At 47.7% G+C, this 14,419-nt stretch overlaps 1 long non-coding RNA gene across 1 annotated transcript; it reads left to right on the top strand.

The window, feature by feature from the left end:
- The first annotated feature begins 924 nt into the window (after window positions 1-924).
- Window positions 925-1,485, top strand: LOC140843253 (uncharacterized). Its single transcript, XR_012120861.1, has 2 exons — window positions 925-1,036; window positions 1,285-1,485. It is a non-coding gene; the product is annotated as an uncharacterized lncRNA (long non-coding RNA).
- Window positions 1,486-14,419: the final 12,934 nt, after the last annotated feature.

Below are 14,419 nucleotides of genomic sequence, written 5' to 3'. Positions count from 1 at the left end.
AGGAGCAGAAAGATACATGATGAAGGGCCAGTTCCTATCCAAACCCCACCGCACAAAGCATTTAAGTACCAGCTTCATTTCCTGAGCTTCTGTTCTCCCTCTCCCTGAGTGGACAGGAGAGGGGACTCTGGCAAGCCAGGGCCCAGCTCGGTTTCAAGGTCCCAAGGAGAAAGGCCTGGTGGTGCTTCAGGCCTGGGCCCACGCAGCAGAGGCAGAGATGCAGCCCAGCTGCCTGGAATCAAAGCAAGCACAGCTGGAAACTTGGGCCACGTCCCTTCCTGCTAAAACAAGGTACACAAGAAGCCCCTCACCGGCAGGTCTCTCCTGCAAGTCTGAACAAAGTGTCCGTGCTGACATCTGGTCCCCTCAAGTGGTCCAGTGCTGTATTCCTCCTTCTATGATTTATTGTACCTTTGTCTCTAAGGCTTTTATTGCTATTACAACCTCCTTCAATATGAGAGGGAAGGGCCTCGGGCTATGAAGGCCATCACCCCAGGGGGGAGCCTGTTTCTTCTAGGACCTGGGAGAGGTCTCAGGGAGCTCCAGCCTGGAGCTTTCCATCAGCTAGGTTGGGAGCCTGGGAAACGGGTGTTTTTCTTCCTTGCGGCCTGTGACTGATTCCTACAATGTATCCGCCCTGGAGAATGTCCGGAAGAAGTGGTTTCCTCTGGCGCAGGGAGGAGCCAGCCTCTACCCGCCCTACAGAGAAGGGAATTTTGCCCCAAAGCAGCCGCCATCTCTGCCTTGCTCTCGGACAGGGAGCACAGTGGGGTTTGGGTGCAGGGTCTGAATTCTTCCCGCCTGTTTAGGGCCTGGTCGGCTTTGGGACCCACCATCTGAAGAGTTGAAGGACCTTCATGTTTTTGAACACTTGACCTAGAAGCTCCTAAGGAAAATGAAACTGAGGCCCAAGACATATCCTAGATGATATGTGGGGGCTGGTGTATTAACAGTTATTGAGCATCTCCTAGGTACAAGGGACTGCCTGACATGGACTCCTGGCATGCCACCTTCCAGCTGGGTGACCTTGGGAAAGGTATTTAATTGTTCTGAAGCTATCTCCCCATCTGAAAATGGGGAAAAAACAATACTTATCTCATTGGGTTGCAGAAATATTAACAAAAAAATATAAGCAAGGGGCTTAGAACAGTGCTTGGCACATAATGAATGTTCAGCAAATATTCAAAAGCCATGTGTTCAAAAGCACTTGAGAGATACAATAGATAACCAATTTGCAGATGAGAAAACTGACACTAATAGTAGTTGCTCCTGATTAACAAACAGGAAAACTGACGGTGGGAGTGAAGCTGGGCCCTGAACCCAGGGAGCATGGCGAATCCTCCACTCTTCCCAGGATTCCTCCCTCCTTTCTGGCACTCACGGCATGGTAAAGTCCCACTGCCGGTAAGTGGTGAAGCCTGGATTCCAACCCAATCCTGTAGAATAAAATTTAGGAAGCAATGGGTTGGAGGTTGGGAGGTAGGGGAGGCTTTATTACATTTGCTTGTAATACAATTTATTTACTTAATTATAAGTTTGTCTAATTTACTATTTAATAACAGCTGTGTTTAACAACCAACTCACAAAGTTCCTGGAAATTTAGCAATCTGCCCTCCTGAACCAATATTATACAGGGCAAATGACTTCTCTGGGCCATTTTTAAAACAAAAGGAGATCATGTCAGTGTCAATCACCCATGTGTACTAGAACCAGCCATGAGACCTTGGGCATGTTTCTTCACTACCATGTACTTCAGACTTCCCCTATCTGGAAAATGAGGCTGTTGTGAAGATCATATGAGAAAATATATTTAAAGAATCCAGCCAGAGCAGGACCAGAGGGAGGCAAGCAAGGAGCCTATAGTGCACAATTCAATAAGGCACTTTCTCTCAGTGCTGTGCAAAGCTGGCACTGGGTGCCTCCTTAAATTTTATATGCCCAGTGCCTGACTTGCCTCATCCGATTCCTAGTTCTGGAACATAGTAGGTACTTGCTGTTATTACAAGAGCTTCAACGATGGTGTAACCTAACAGGGTTAACAAGAAAACCTATCTAACAATACATGAGAAAAACAACAGCTCAGTACACTGTCCTGGGGCATGTGGCAGATACCCACTGAGCCTTTCAAATGAGCATTATATTTCAGCCAATAACCCCCACAGCCTATTGAGGGACTGAGCCATCTCTAGAACATCCAGGCCTGTCTCTGGAATAATTGCTGTAAGCAATAATTTATTTGCATTAATTTCTGTTCATCTCCCTCTCCATCCCCACCATACAATGTAGAATCATAAGCAACAGAAATCATGTCTGGATGATTCGAACAAACCAGATATACACTAAAAGGATACTGCATACTGCACATAATCTCTGGGAGAGCACAGAGAACCAGGTTTAGACTCTGCAGCCAGAAGCAATTCCCCTAAAACACATCACAGAACTTGTCTAGTGAAAACACACCTGGTGCGGACACTGGTCACTGTGGCTTGTGCCACCAACATACTAACCCTGGGCACTGGACCCAGCCTCTAACCCCACAGCCACCACTGCCCCAGGAACTCAGACCACCCCCAGGGAGAGTTTACTAACCCTACTTACTTGTGTTACTACTTCCTGAATGGGGTAGTAATGGGGCAGATGTATCTGATTGGCAAAGCCCAGGTCGTACGCCCGTACCCTGGCTGTAAAGGGAAGTGGGAAAGGGAAATACGTGGAACTTCCATATTCTAGAGTGACAGGTTCTGCTGCTACCCATCAGGACTAGGAAGATAGGAATTCCCTAAACATGGGAAAAGGATCGGACACTGGTGAAAAAGAAAAGAGACATGCACTACATGCTCCAAACCCACTCAGCTCTTTTCTACTCTCCCCACACACGCAGAACCACTGTCTATGTAAGTAGAGACTTAATGTGTTGTCTTTCAGAAATAATTGCTTTCTTAAAAATGACCTAAGAAAGGACAATGTTTAACAGAAAGCATCAGTGGAAGAGATATTGTAGGACAGTGACCTTTCCACACTTGACCCAGACAGCTTCTGACTCCTACTATGTCCAAAGGGGTTCAACAAACACTGGTTTTGATTGTCCACCAGATCACAAGATGCCTAAAGGCAAAAGACTTGTGGTAGATTATTTGCAAAAATGGCTGCTCATATTCCTCTTCCTGCAACAATCCTCCCAAATATAACTTTGCAGCTTCCCCCAAGAATTGATTTCCCCACCCCTTGAATCTGAGCAGGCCCGGTGACTTATTTTGGCCAACAAAATGTGGTGGAAGTGATGCTGTGCCAGTTTCAAGCCTAAACCTCCAAAGCCCTTGCAAGCCTACACTCTTTCTCTTGGAGCACAGCTGAGGCTGTGAGAACAAGCCTCAGCTAGCCTGCTGGAGGACGAGACCAAGCTGTCCCCACGAAGGCCATCTTAGACTGACCAGCTCCCAGCACACCTACCAGCTGGCTTCAGATGCACAGAAGAGATACACAGCTGAGCCCAGAACTACCCAGCTAAGCCCAGCCCAAACTGCCCACCCACCAAACTGTGAGCTACATAAATGGTTGTTATTTTAAGCCACTAAGTTTTGAGGAGGTCTATTATGCAGCAAAAGCTAGTTGATATGGGACAGGCACAGTACCCCTGCAAGGCACCCTGAGCTTCAGAAAAAGGAGATGGGGACTGTAGAGGCAACTGGTGTCCCACCCATATCTCCTCACCCTCACCATGTCAGTGCACGCCTGTCCAACTGCCAGTTGCCAGCACCTGTATCTCTGTCTGGGGGCTCTCTCTGGCCACGAGAGCCTACTTCCCTACTCTGACAGTAGGCCAGAAGTGCTGTGCAGCCCTCAGCCCACGACTGAAGGACTGGTGTATGAATACTCCAGCTCCCTTGTCCCTTGGGTGTACCGTCTCTGAGGCATGCATCCTCTATTGGCTCCCAGATAATCCCAGCAGGATCAAGGTCCAGCTCCCCTCCAGAGATAACTGACTTGATAACAAACCCTGTTAGCTACCTTCCCTTCTCTGGCTCACCTACCCACTGCCCTATTGGGGCTTTCCTGGGATCACCTCTCAAACATTTGCACCCAAATCCTTATCTTGAGATTTGCATCAAAGCACCTAAGATCAGTGGGCCTGTGATGGAGCTTCCACACAGAGCCTCTGCTGTCATCGGCCTCTCACTTGGGGTTCCACTGCTTCCTGCGCCCATTCAGGGGGCCAGATGCAGAGCCACTGCCCACTAACCCAGTCCTCCTGCCCCTGCACAAACCCCACAGGACTGCATCTCCCAGGGCCCCAGTTGCTTGGAAGACTACTTCCCCCACCACCTGGCTTCATCAGCAGTTGTTGCTTTTTCCTGCAGCCTCCAGTCCACTAACTGTCTCTTCTCGTGGTTGGAGGGTGAAGGAGGGTGGAAGAGGGAAGACTTAGAGGAGAGGAAGAGCCATACTTGGAATAGAAAGGTGTGCAGAGGCTGCGCTGTCCTTCCTGTCCCTCTTACCTTGCTGAAACTGGCAACAGGCCCCGCCTGGGCCCCCAGCAGGATGCAGTACTCAGAGAAACAGGTTCAGCAAATGGAAGGCTGAGGAACCCTCTGGCCAGTACGTACATTTGAAGATATTTACTGAGTGCCTGTTAGGCACCAAGACTGCTCTGGGCATGCACACACACCACCACCACCACCACCACCACCACCACCACCACCACCACCACCCCATATTTCTATCACCCCAGGCCAGAGGCATCTCCCTTAGAGCTTCACAGCACAAAGGAAGCAGAGTGGGAATGGGCTCCAGGGCCAGGCAGATGTGGGTTCACACCCTGTCTCCAACCTCAAGTAGCTGTGAGACCTTGGGCAGTTGGCTAACCGCTGTTTCCTCCTCTGTGAGGCAGGGATAATAGCAATACCCCTACCTATCAGCGGGGTTGTTGGGAAGGTTAAGTAAAGTAACACCTGACACCTGTAAGTCATTACTAAACCTTAGCTAATAGGACCTTTCTTAAGGTGGTTCCTCTCTGTTAAATAACCTGTCGTGTTTCCCACAAATTCCCCTGGTGCTGGGCTCAGCAGGAGTGTACATGAGTGAGGCGAGTGGGCTAAATACCCTGAAAATAGTTGCCCTTTGTATGCTGTTCTTCACTTCGATGAAGAAATAGACTTTTTCTTGCTGCTTTTTTTGTTTTTAGCACAGAGCCCTCTTGGGCTTTTATTTTTCTTATTCTCAATAGAGATATGAGTACAGAGAAATATTTCTCTACCATTAGGGAAAAAAGGTTCAGGAGGTCCTGGGAACTTATGGGGAGTAGGGGGGCTGGGGCAGGCTGCCCAAGAAACTGACACCACTTAGATCCACATGAGGATGCCACAGTTGGTGCCAAAGGAGAGTGTGAGCCTTCTGTGGCCAGATACCCCAAGGGCTTCAAGAGCAGCCAGAAAATTGGATTATATTTTTTATATCTATTGATTTTTGAATGTTGGCTCAAAGTATTTAGAAATATTGTGTAGATCACTGTCCAGGTTAATGTTCCAGGGACTGACTCAAACCTGTGGTCAGTGACCTTGAATGAGCCCTTCCTGTTCTTTGCTCATCTCTAGGTCTCTGCAGTCTGAGCTCTTCATGACACAGGGTCACCAGGCTACACAGCTTCAATAGGTGCTGTTCACATTCAGTTCCTTGAGATTTCTGGCTCAGAGCAGTAACACGGAGGGTTTGGGTGTGTCTGTGGTTGCTTGGCAGCACCCCCTTCCTCAGCCCTCACTAGCTGGGCGACTGGCCGGAGCTCTGAAAACCTACCACTTTTCTCCCTCTGACTCCTGCATTGGCAGGAATGAACAACCTCCTTGGGTGTAGGGGAAATGCTGGAATGCAATCCAATAAGTATGTGCTGCATCTCTCAGAAAAGGAAGCATAGAAGGAGGCACATCAGCTCCAGCAACCATCCAGTGCCTTCCAAGGCAAGCCCCCGAGGTCCCAAATTTCCCATAGACAATAAGGCTGGTAGCTAATTAGAGAGCCATCGCCTTAGCCCTCAATAGGCTCCTGTGTTACCCAGTGTTTCTCCATGACTAACAGGTAGACGACACCCCAGGAGGAGTATGAGATTATTCCCTCTGCTCGCCATGCATCAGCACAGTCAAAGCAGGGACTTGGTTTTCAATGCAGCTGCGGCATCAGAGGGTGAGCCCAGTGCAGTCCCCAACCCCACAGTGTACCTCAGTTTCCCCATTTGTAAAAGAGGCATAACACAAGCCTACCCTCTGCTCACCATCCCAAGCCCCTGGGTTGCAGAGAGGGTGACTAGATGGAATGGAAACACCCAACAGTGGGCTGGGAGGACACATGTTCTGCTCCATGACTGTGGGTCTCCAGGGAGAGCAAATATCAGAACCCAGACCTGCTGCGTGAGGCCAAGTGCCATCTGGCATCTGCCTCCCAAGTCAGTGGGAGACACAGAGCTTGGGTGTTGGGGTCAGACAGATCAGGGTCCCAGCTCATTCACGTAGGACTATGTGATTGGGAATAGTGACTCCTGCCTTAGCCTGACTTTCCCCATCTGTAAAATGGGTCTAATGAAGTACTTATTCATGAGTACTACCCAATGAAACCATGTGACATAGGGCTGAGCCCAGCCCCTAGCAGGTATGATAAGCCACAAATGCTGAATCACCTACAACATACACACCACACTTTAGTTTGGGGCAGGAAATCCAGAGGATGGGCCAAGGTTGCAAAGCACACAAGGTTTTCTGACACTAAAATGTCCCTGGAGGAGGGGCTCTGTCACCCTGAGGGCTACAAGCTCCTCCCACACTCTTGGTACTACCTTTGTCCAGAGTCTCTTCATTCCCCAAGCCCTGCGTCTCCACCCCCGAGCCTTGCACAGCTCCGTAAGGTGGGCGAGGTAAGTGTGGGGAAGTTGGGGTTCCTATGGCCAGGATCCTCACTGAACTTAAACCACCTGATGGCCTGTTGCTAGGCTACCGCTTCCACACTTTTAGGCAATAAGCTATTATTGCGCTATATAGAGAGCTCGGCCCAGTGCTCTGGGCGGAGGCAAAGATGCTAATGCTCGACCTACTCCACCGGAGAACAAGCCAGGTAATCAACCCTTTCACCCCAAAGAATGTTTTACTGTCAATTTCTTTGGTCACATTGAATTCATAGCAAACTTGCCCGGGGGTGAAACCCATTGGCAAGACAGTGAGTATGCTTCCTCTGCCCATGCTTAGGGGAGGAAAACCTGTGTCAGAGAGGTTAAGTGACTTGCCCGTGGTCACATGGCTTGTAAGTGGCTGAGCAGGGTCACAAATCTAGGGCTGGAATGAGAGGAAGGAAAGTGAGGGGCTGAGGGTGCAAAATTTAAGGCACTTACCTGTGGACCCCAAGGTCAGCATGTCCTTCAATTCTGCCCTGCTGCCTGCCCCCAAGCCTTGGGCCCTTCCCAGAGCACTGAGGCTGCTGCCTCCACACACCGCCCTCTCAGGTCAGCCTGGCAAGAACCTGTCCCCAGAGCCTTGGGGTGGGCAGTTCTACTGGCTGAGTGGGGCATCTCCCTCTGACAGGATCCAAGAACATTCTCCTGGAGCCCTGCAGCTGGAACCACTTCCCAGAAGAATGGACTGGAACAGAGGGTACAAGTGGTGGCCATGTGAGGCTTCCCTGCACCCTTGAGCCTGAGGGCCAGGGAGGACAGACTGAGCCAGGCAGGCCAATCCCAACACCCACCTAAGCCTGCCAGATCCCTCAGAAGCCTCAGTGCCCCCATCAGCCTTGGGGAGAGATGGGCTAGGACTAGCAGGCCACATGGGCACAGCGGTCCCTTGATGCTGGCCTATCTAGCTAAGCCCTCCTCTCTCCAACGTCTCAGAGTAGCTAGGCCCCCACTTGGACGCCCCCTACTTAACAGAAAGTGTAGGAGACACAAACGAGCTACAGAAGATTAACTTAGAATCTGCAAAAAGAGAAACTCTTTTCTAATGCAAATAATTACATTTACTAATTAAGCCAGCTTGCTGGAGTCTGGATCACTGGGTATTTAGCTTTTCTAAAGAAGCAACTCCTGCACCCCAAGGGGCATGAAGAGTAGCAGGCAGCTGCATAGGCGTCAGAGAGAGTGTGCTGGGGCTCCAATCCCACTCCACCTGGGTGAGTTACTCACCTGCTCTGAGTTCACTCCCTCCTCTAAAGGGGAGGGAACCGTACTGTTATCCTCAGGTTGTGGCTATTACAAAACCAGGCACAATGTACTAAGTGTCTATAATGGACCAAGTACTGAATTCTTTTTTTTCTCCTTATATGTATTGTTTAACACTCATAACAACTCTATAGGTTTTGATTTTTGAGGTATAATCTGCATACATTAAAGTGCATAAATCTTCAGCATACAGCAAAATGAACTTTTATGTGCATATACAGGTACACCTTGGAGATATTACAGGTTCAGTTCCAGACCACCACAATAAAGCAAATATCACACTAAAGCAAGTCAATGAATTTTTTGGTTTCCAAATACTTACAAAAGTTGTGTTTTTATTATATATTATAGTCTATTAAGTGTGCAATAGCATTATGTCTAAAAAAACAATATATAAATCTTAATTTTAAAATGCTTTATTGCTAAAAAATGCTAACCGTCATCTGAGCTTTTCAGCGAATCACACTCTTTTTGCTGGTGGAGGGTCCTGCCTCAATGTTGATGGCTGCTGACCAGGGTGGTGGCTGCTGAGGGCTAGGGCAGCTGTAGCAACTTCTTAAAATAAGACAGCAGTGAAGTTTGCCACATCGATTGATTATTCCTTTCACAAACAATTTCTCTGTAGCACATGATGCTGTTTGACAGCATTTTAGCTATAGCAGAACTTCTTTCAAAATCAGAATCAGTCCTCTCAAACCTTGCCTCAGCTTTATCAACTAAGTTTATGTAGTAATCTAAATCCTTTGTTTTCATTTCAACAATTTTCACAGCATATTCACCAGGAATAGGTTTGATCTCAATAAACCACTTTCTTTCCTCATCCCTAAGCAGCAATTCCTCATCCATTAAAGTTTTGTCATGAGATTGCTGCATTTCAGTCACATTTTCATGATCCACTTCTAATTCTAGTTCTCTTGTTATTTCTACCACATCTGCAGTTATTTTCTCTATTGAAGTGTTCAATTCCTTGAAGTCATCCATGAGGGTTGGAATCAACTTCTTCCAAATTCCTGTGAATGTTGATATTTTGACCTCTTCCCATAACTCATGAATGTTTCTAATGGCATCTAGAATGGTGACTCTTTTCCAGAAGGTTTTCAGTTTACCCTGCCTAGATCCATCAGAGGAATCACTATCTATGGCAGCTCTAGCCTTATGAAATGTGTTTCTTAAATAATAAGACATGTAAGTAGAAATTATCCCTCGATCCAAGGGCTGCAGAATGGATGTTGTGTTAGTAGGCAAGAAAACAACATTCAGCTCACTGTATACTTCATCAGAACTTGGAGGTGACTAGGAGCATTGTCAATGAACAGTAATATTTTGAAAGGAATCTTTCTTTTTTTGAGTAGTAGATCTCAGTAAAGTGGGCTTAAAATATTTGGTAAACCATGTTGAAAATAGATGTGCTGTCATCCAGGCTTTATTGTTCCATTTATAGAACACAGGCAGAGTAGATTTAGCATAATTCTTAAGGGCCTTAGGGTTTTCAGAATGACAAATGAGCACTGGCTTCAACTTAAAGTCACCAGCTCTATTTGCCCCTAACAAGAGAGCCAGCCTGTCCTTTGAAGCTTGGAAGCCAGGCATTGACTTCTCCTCTCTAGCTATGAAAGTGTTAGATGGCATTTTCTCCCAATAGAACACTGTTTCATTACACTGAAAATCATTGGTTACTGTAGCCACCTTCACAAATTATCTTAGCTAGATCTTCTAGATAAACTTGCTACAGATTCTACATAGGCACTTGCTTCTTCACCTTGCACTTTCATTTAATGGAGACAGCTTCTTTCCATAAACCTCATGAACCAACCCCTGCTGGCTTCAAACTTTTCTTCTGCAGCTTTTTCACCTCTCAGAGTTCACAGAATTGAAGAAGTTAGAGCCTTGTTCTGGATTAGATTTTGGTTTAAAGGAAATATGGCTGGCTTAATTTTCTCTCCAGACCAATAAACTTTCTCCCTATCAGCAATGATGCTGTTTCACTTTCTTATCATTCATGTGTTCTCTGGAGTAGCATTTTTTATTTCACTCAAGAACTTTTCCTTTGCATTCACAGCTTCCTAATTATTTGGCGTAAGAGGCCTAGCTTTTGGCCTGTCTTGGCTTTTTGCCATGCCTTCCTCACTAAGCTGAATCATTTCTAGCTTTTTATTTAAAGTGAGAGATGTAAGACTCTTCCTTTGACTTGAACTCTTAGAGGCCATTGTAGGGTTATTTCTTGGCTTAATTTTAATACTGTGTCTCAGGGAACAGGGACACCTGAGGAGAGGAAGAGAGACAGGGAATGGCCTGTCAGTGAATCAGTCAGAACCCACAGAATATTTATAGCTTAAATTTGCTATCTTATATGGGCACTGTTCGTGGTGCCCCAGAACAATTACAATAATAACATCAAAGATCACTGAGCACAGATCACCATAATAAATATACTAATAATGGAAAAACATGAAATATCACAAGTGTTACCAAAATGTGATACAGAGACACGAAGTGAAGAAATGCTGTTGGAAAAATGGTACAGGTAGACTTGCTCTATGAAGAGTTGCCATAAACTTTCAACTTGTAGAACATGCAGTATCTACAAAGTACAATAAAATGAGGTATGCCTGTACTCTATCATATAATTTAATCTCTATCATTATAGATCAGTTTTGCCTCCTTATGAACTTGATATAAATGGACTCATACAACATGCATGCTCTCTTGTGGCTGGCTTCTTTCACTCAACTTAATGCTTTTGTAATTCATCCATGTTGTGTGTATCAGTCATTTGTTCTTCATACAGCTATATAGTATTCCATCATGTGACTATGCCACAGTTTGCTTATCCACTGAACTAGGTGTAATTATCTTCATGACCACCTTCCATTTTGCAAACAAGGAAACTGAAGCTCTGAGCTTCTTGCTAATTTTCAACCTGAGGTCACAGAATGAGTTGACATGGGACTTGAACCCAGGTTCCCTGACTCCAAAACCAGCTCCTCACCCTGGGCAGCAGAGCTTCCCATCCCCCTGAAGTACTGGGGTGGACAGAAATAAACTCTGTCCCATGTGGTCATGAGCTTTTTCTTCCTGAGGTACAATTGGGAGTCAGGAGGCAGCTACCAGACTGGTTCCAGGTGGTGAGAAAATGGCCCCCATTTTGGCCATTGACAATATTTATTTTCACCATACCCCCAGCTGATAGCACACATAAATGTCACTTACAGCCCTATGCCTTGAGACTCTGCCTTTGCCAACATGTCAAAACAATTGCAAATAGCCTAAACATGGTGGAGGCACCCCTGTCCCCCAGCCAGCTGCTGGCTCTCCCAGGCAGGAAGAGGAAACCTGGCCTGCCATGTGGGCAGCCCCTGCCTGGCTCCCCACAGACTAGCTTTTTTTCCCACAATGGTGACTCAGATGTAACCCTTTGGGATGCCTACAAAAAGCAGGGTAGGCCCTTGGGCCAGAAGGTTTCTCTGTAATCCAAACTTTACCCTCCAAGTGGTGGGTCACCACAGGAACTCCCAGTGTTGATCTGACTTCAAGAAAAGATTTCGCCCTGCTTCTCAACTCTCTGGATCCCTGCTCACTGCCCAGCAGACCAGAGGTCAGCCTGAGAAGGGAAGGGACATCTACAAGGCAGCAGGGAAGGGTAAAGAGTCTGGATGGTCTCCCCTGGCCCTCCCCACCTCTCTGAACTTGGGTAATGATCCAGTCAGTCCAGCTAGACATGATTAAATGGTTGGCATGCAGTGGGGGTGAGTCCCCAGGGGGAAGAAGGGCACAGGGCCAGCTCCCCAGGTAGCCCCGAGGCACCCTTTGTTCTGTCGATCATTAACAGAAGCCACCCCATGGCAGGAGGAGAAGGGGAAAGTCCAAGGGGGTGGTCTGCCCCTCCTCCCAGGCAGTGCTCTCCAAACACCAGTCCAGGGCCTCATAGGACATGAGCTCATGACACTCGTAGAAGGGATATATGCAGAGTCATCTAATCCATCTGGTTGCCTCTCACGCCCCTGCAAAATCTTCACCAAAGGCCAAGGGAGACGGGAACTAACACCAGTCAATTTGCGATTACTATGTGCAAGGGACTGTATCAAATATATTCAGTGTGCCAGCCTATGACATGGTAGTGAAATGCAATGATGGAGCTAGCCTGCCTGGGTTCAAATCCTGACACTTCTAGCATGGACTTCTCATGACCACATGGGACAAATCAGTAAACTTCTCTGCATCCACAGGTAAAATGGGGAGGGAATAGAACTGCCTCTGTGGGTCACTATGAGCATTTAACCAGTTAACATATACAAAGTTCTCAGACTACCTGGTAGTTGTGAAGAACTGTCATTGCTAATGGTTCACTTGATCCTCACAGTCACCCCTTGAGAAAGAAATGGAGAATCAAGATTGAGTCATTTGCCCAAGGCATAAGTTGGTATAGGGGAGCTGGGATTTGAACCCAGGTTGAAGGGGCTCCTACACTCTTCTTCCCCCTTGCCATGGAAACCTCCTCCTGCCGTGACCCTTGTTGCCCCTTTAACCAGAGCTTCATGATCCAAAGGGCTGCAAACTCATCTCATGTCTGCGCCCCTATTCTCTCAAAGGCCCTCCATTCAGAGTGCCATTGATGTACACCAGGCCCCCAACCTTCCTCCTGAAAATGAGGCTTCCAGACTGGAAAAGGTAGGTCATTACTCAGTGGCCAAAATAGCTCACTTCTTAGAGCTGCTCCAAGACAAGACCTTCAGCCAAAGCCAGACTATGGGTTGCAGGGCCAAGGGCCGTGGAGGCCTCAGGCAGACCTTGTACAGGCCCCCAAATCAGAGATGCCCCACAGTCTAGGGCAGGAGGTGGGAAGGTAGGCCTTGTGTCCAGGAAATTGGCTGACAGAGGCAGGCCTGGCCCACCTTGCACCCCCTTGGTGTTGTCCTTACCTCCAGCTCTCTCTGCATGGCTCCTGTCCTCCCTGCTGTAGGGCTCAGAGACGGAGAACTGTACAAGCTCGGGCTCACACCTGCTGCTGCCAAGGCCTCTTCATCTTCTAATATCCTGCTAGAAGAATGGGCTTGAAAGGGTTCTGCTATTTCCTTTCCAAAGTAACTTCGGACTTATCTCCTCTACCTTTTAAGATCTAGATGGTAGAAAATCAGGGTCTTGTGGCCTGCATGGGTCTGGGTGGCCTAAATCCCAACCTGTGTGGGCCTCCCACCGAGACACGTAAGTGAAATTAAGGGTCAAGACTTGGGGACAGAGAGCTTCCTTCCCCAGGCCATAGGGAGCCCCTTGCCTTCACAGCCAACCCCCAGCCTCCATGGTCTCCCAAAGTCAGTGCCTCTCTCTACCTTTGGTATATCACTCAAGGGACTGACTCCAGTTGAGGAAATTTTGGGCAGGCTGGTAGGTATGCTTAGTCCCCTCTGAACCAACGTCATCATGAGTCAGGGAATTAGAAGGATGTCTGTCACATGCTCATCTATGCCTGCAGGCAGTGAGCTCAAGGTGAACAATTAAATGTCTTTTTTGGTTTTAGTCCTAGGGAGATCACATGCCACAGCCACAACCATCACCACCCACCATAAACACACCCACCACCCCACATACACACACTCTATCACTCCATCCTTATGAGACAAAACGCCCAGGTTCACTCCAATCCCAGAAAGGGCTGCTTTTCCCTTCCCACTTTTTTGCTTTCAGGCCCTGGCCATCAGCTGCTGGCCAGAGTCTCAGGGACCAAAGTAGGTCTTCCCTTGCCTCAAGGACAGCCCTGGCCAGTCATTGTCTGCTGCAGACTGGTCAGGAGAGACCAGGTAGAGCCAAGATGGAAATTCAGCTTACCCCCCAAAACTTAGTGCAAGGAGTCAAAGGCAGTCAAGCCTAAAACAGCAATTATCCTTTGCTGCCTCCCCAAAAACACATCTGACTGGGTTTTCAGAACGTCCAACTTTTCTGACAGGCAAAACACCCCTTCTAAGTGGTCATCTTGGGTATTCCTAGCTCTGGGGACCCCACCCTTCCCTAGAGGACAACCTACCTATTCTTCAGGGCATCAGAGTGTAACAGACTACCGTGGTAGGAACTGCTGACTTCCTGTTGTTTTGCCATTTCAATACCCACCTCCCATTAACAGCTTTCCACGTACAGAAGCCCGTCAGACAGGTGAAACCATCCCCACTCCCAAGGCTGGTTTGGGCCCCTCACCCTGATGTGCTGCTCCTCAAGCCTGCAGTGTTTCACCATACC

Source organism: Manis javanica, chromosome 8 (assembly GCF_040802235.1).
Source record: "Manis javanica isolate MJ-LG chromosome 8, MJ_LKY, whole genome shotgun sequence".
Lineage (NCBI taxonomy): Eukaryota > Metazoa > Chordata > Mammalia > Pholidota > Manidae > Manis > Manis javanica.
Note: the sequence above shows the minus strand (reverse complement) of the source record. Positions and strands in the feature narration are given on the sequence as shown.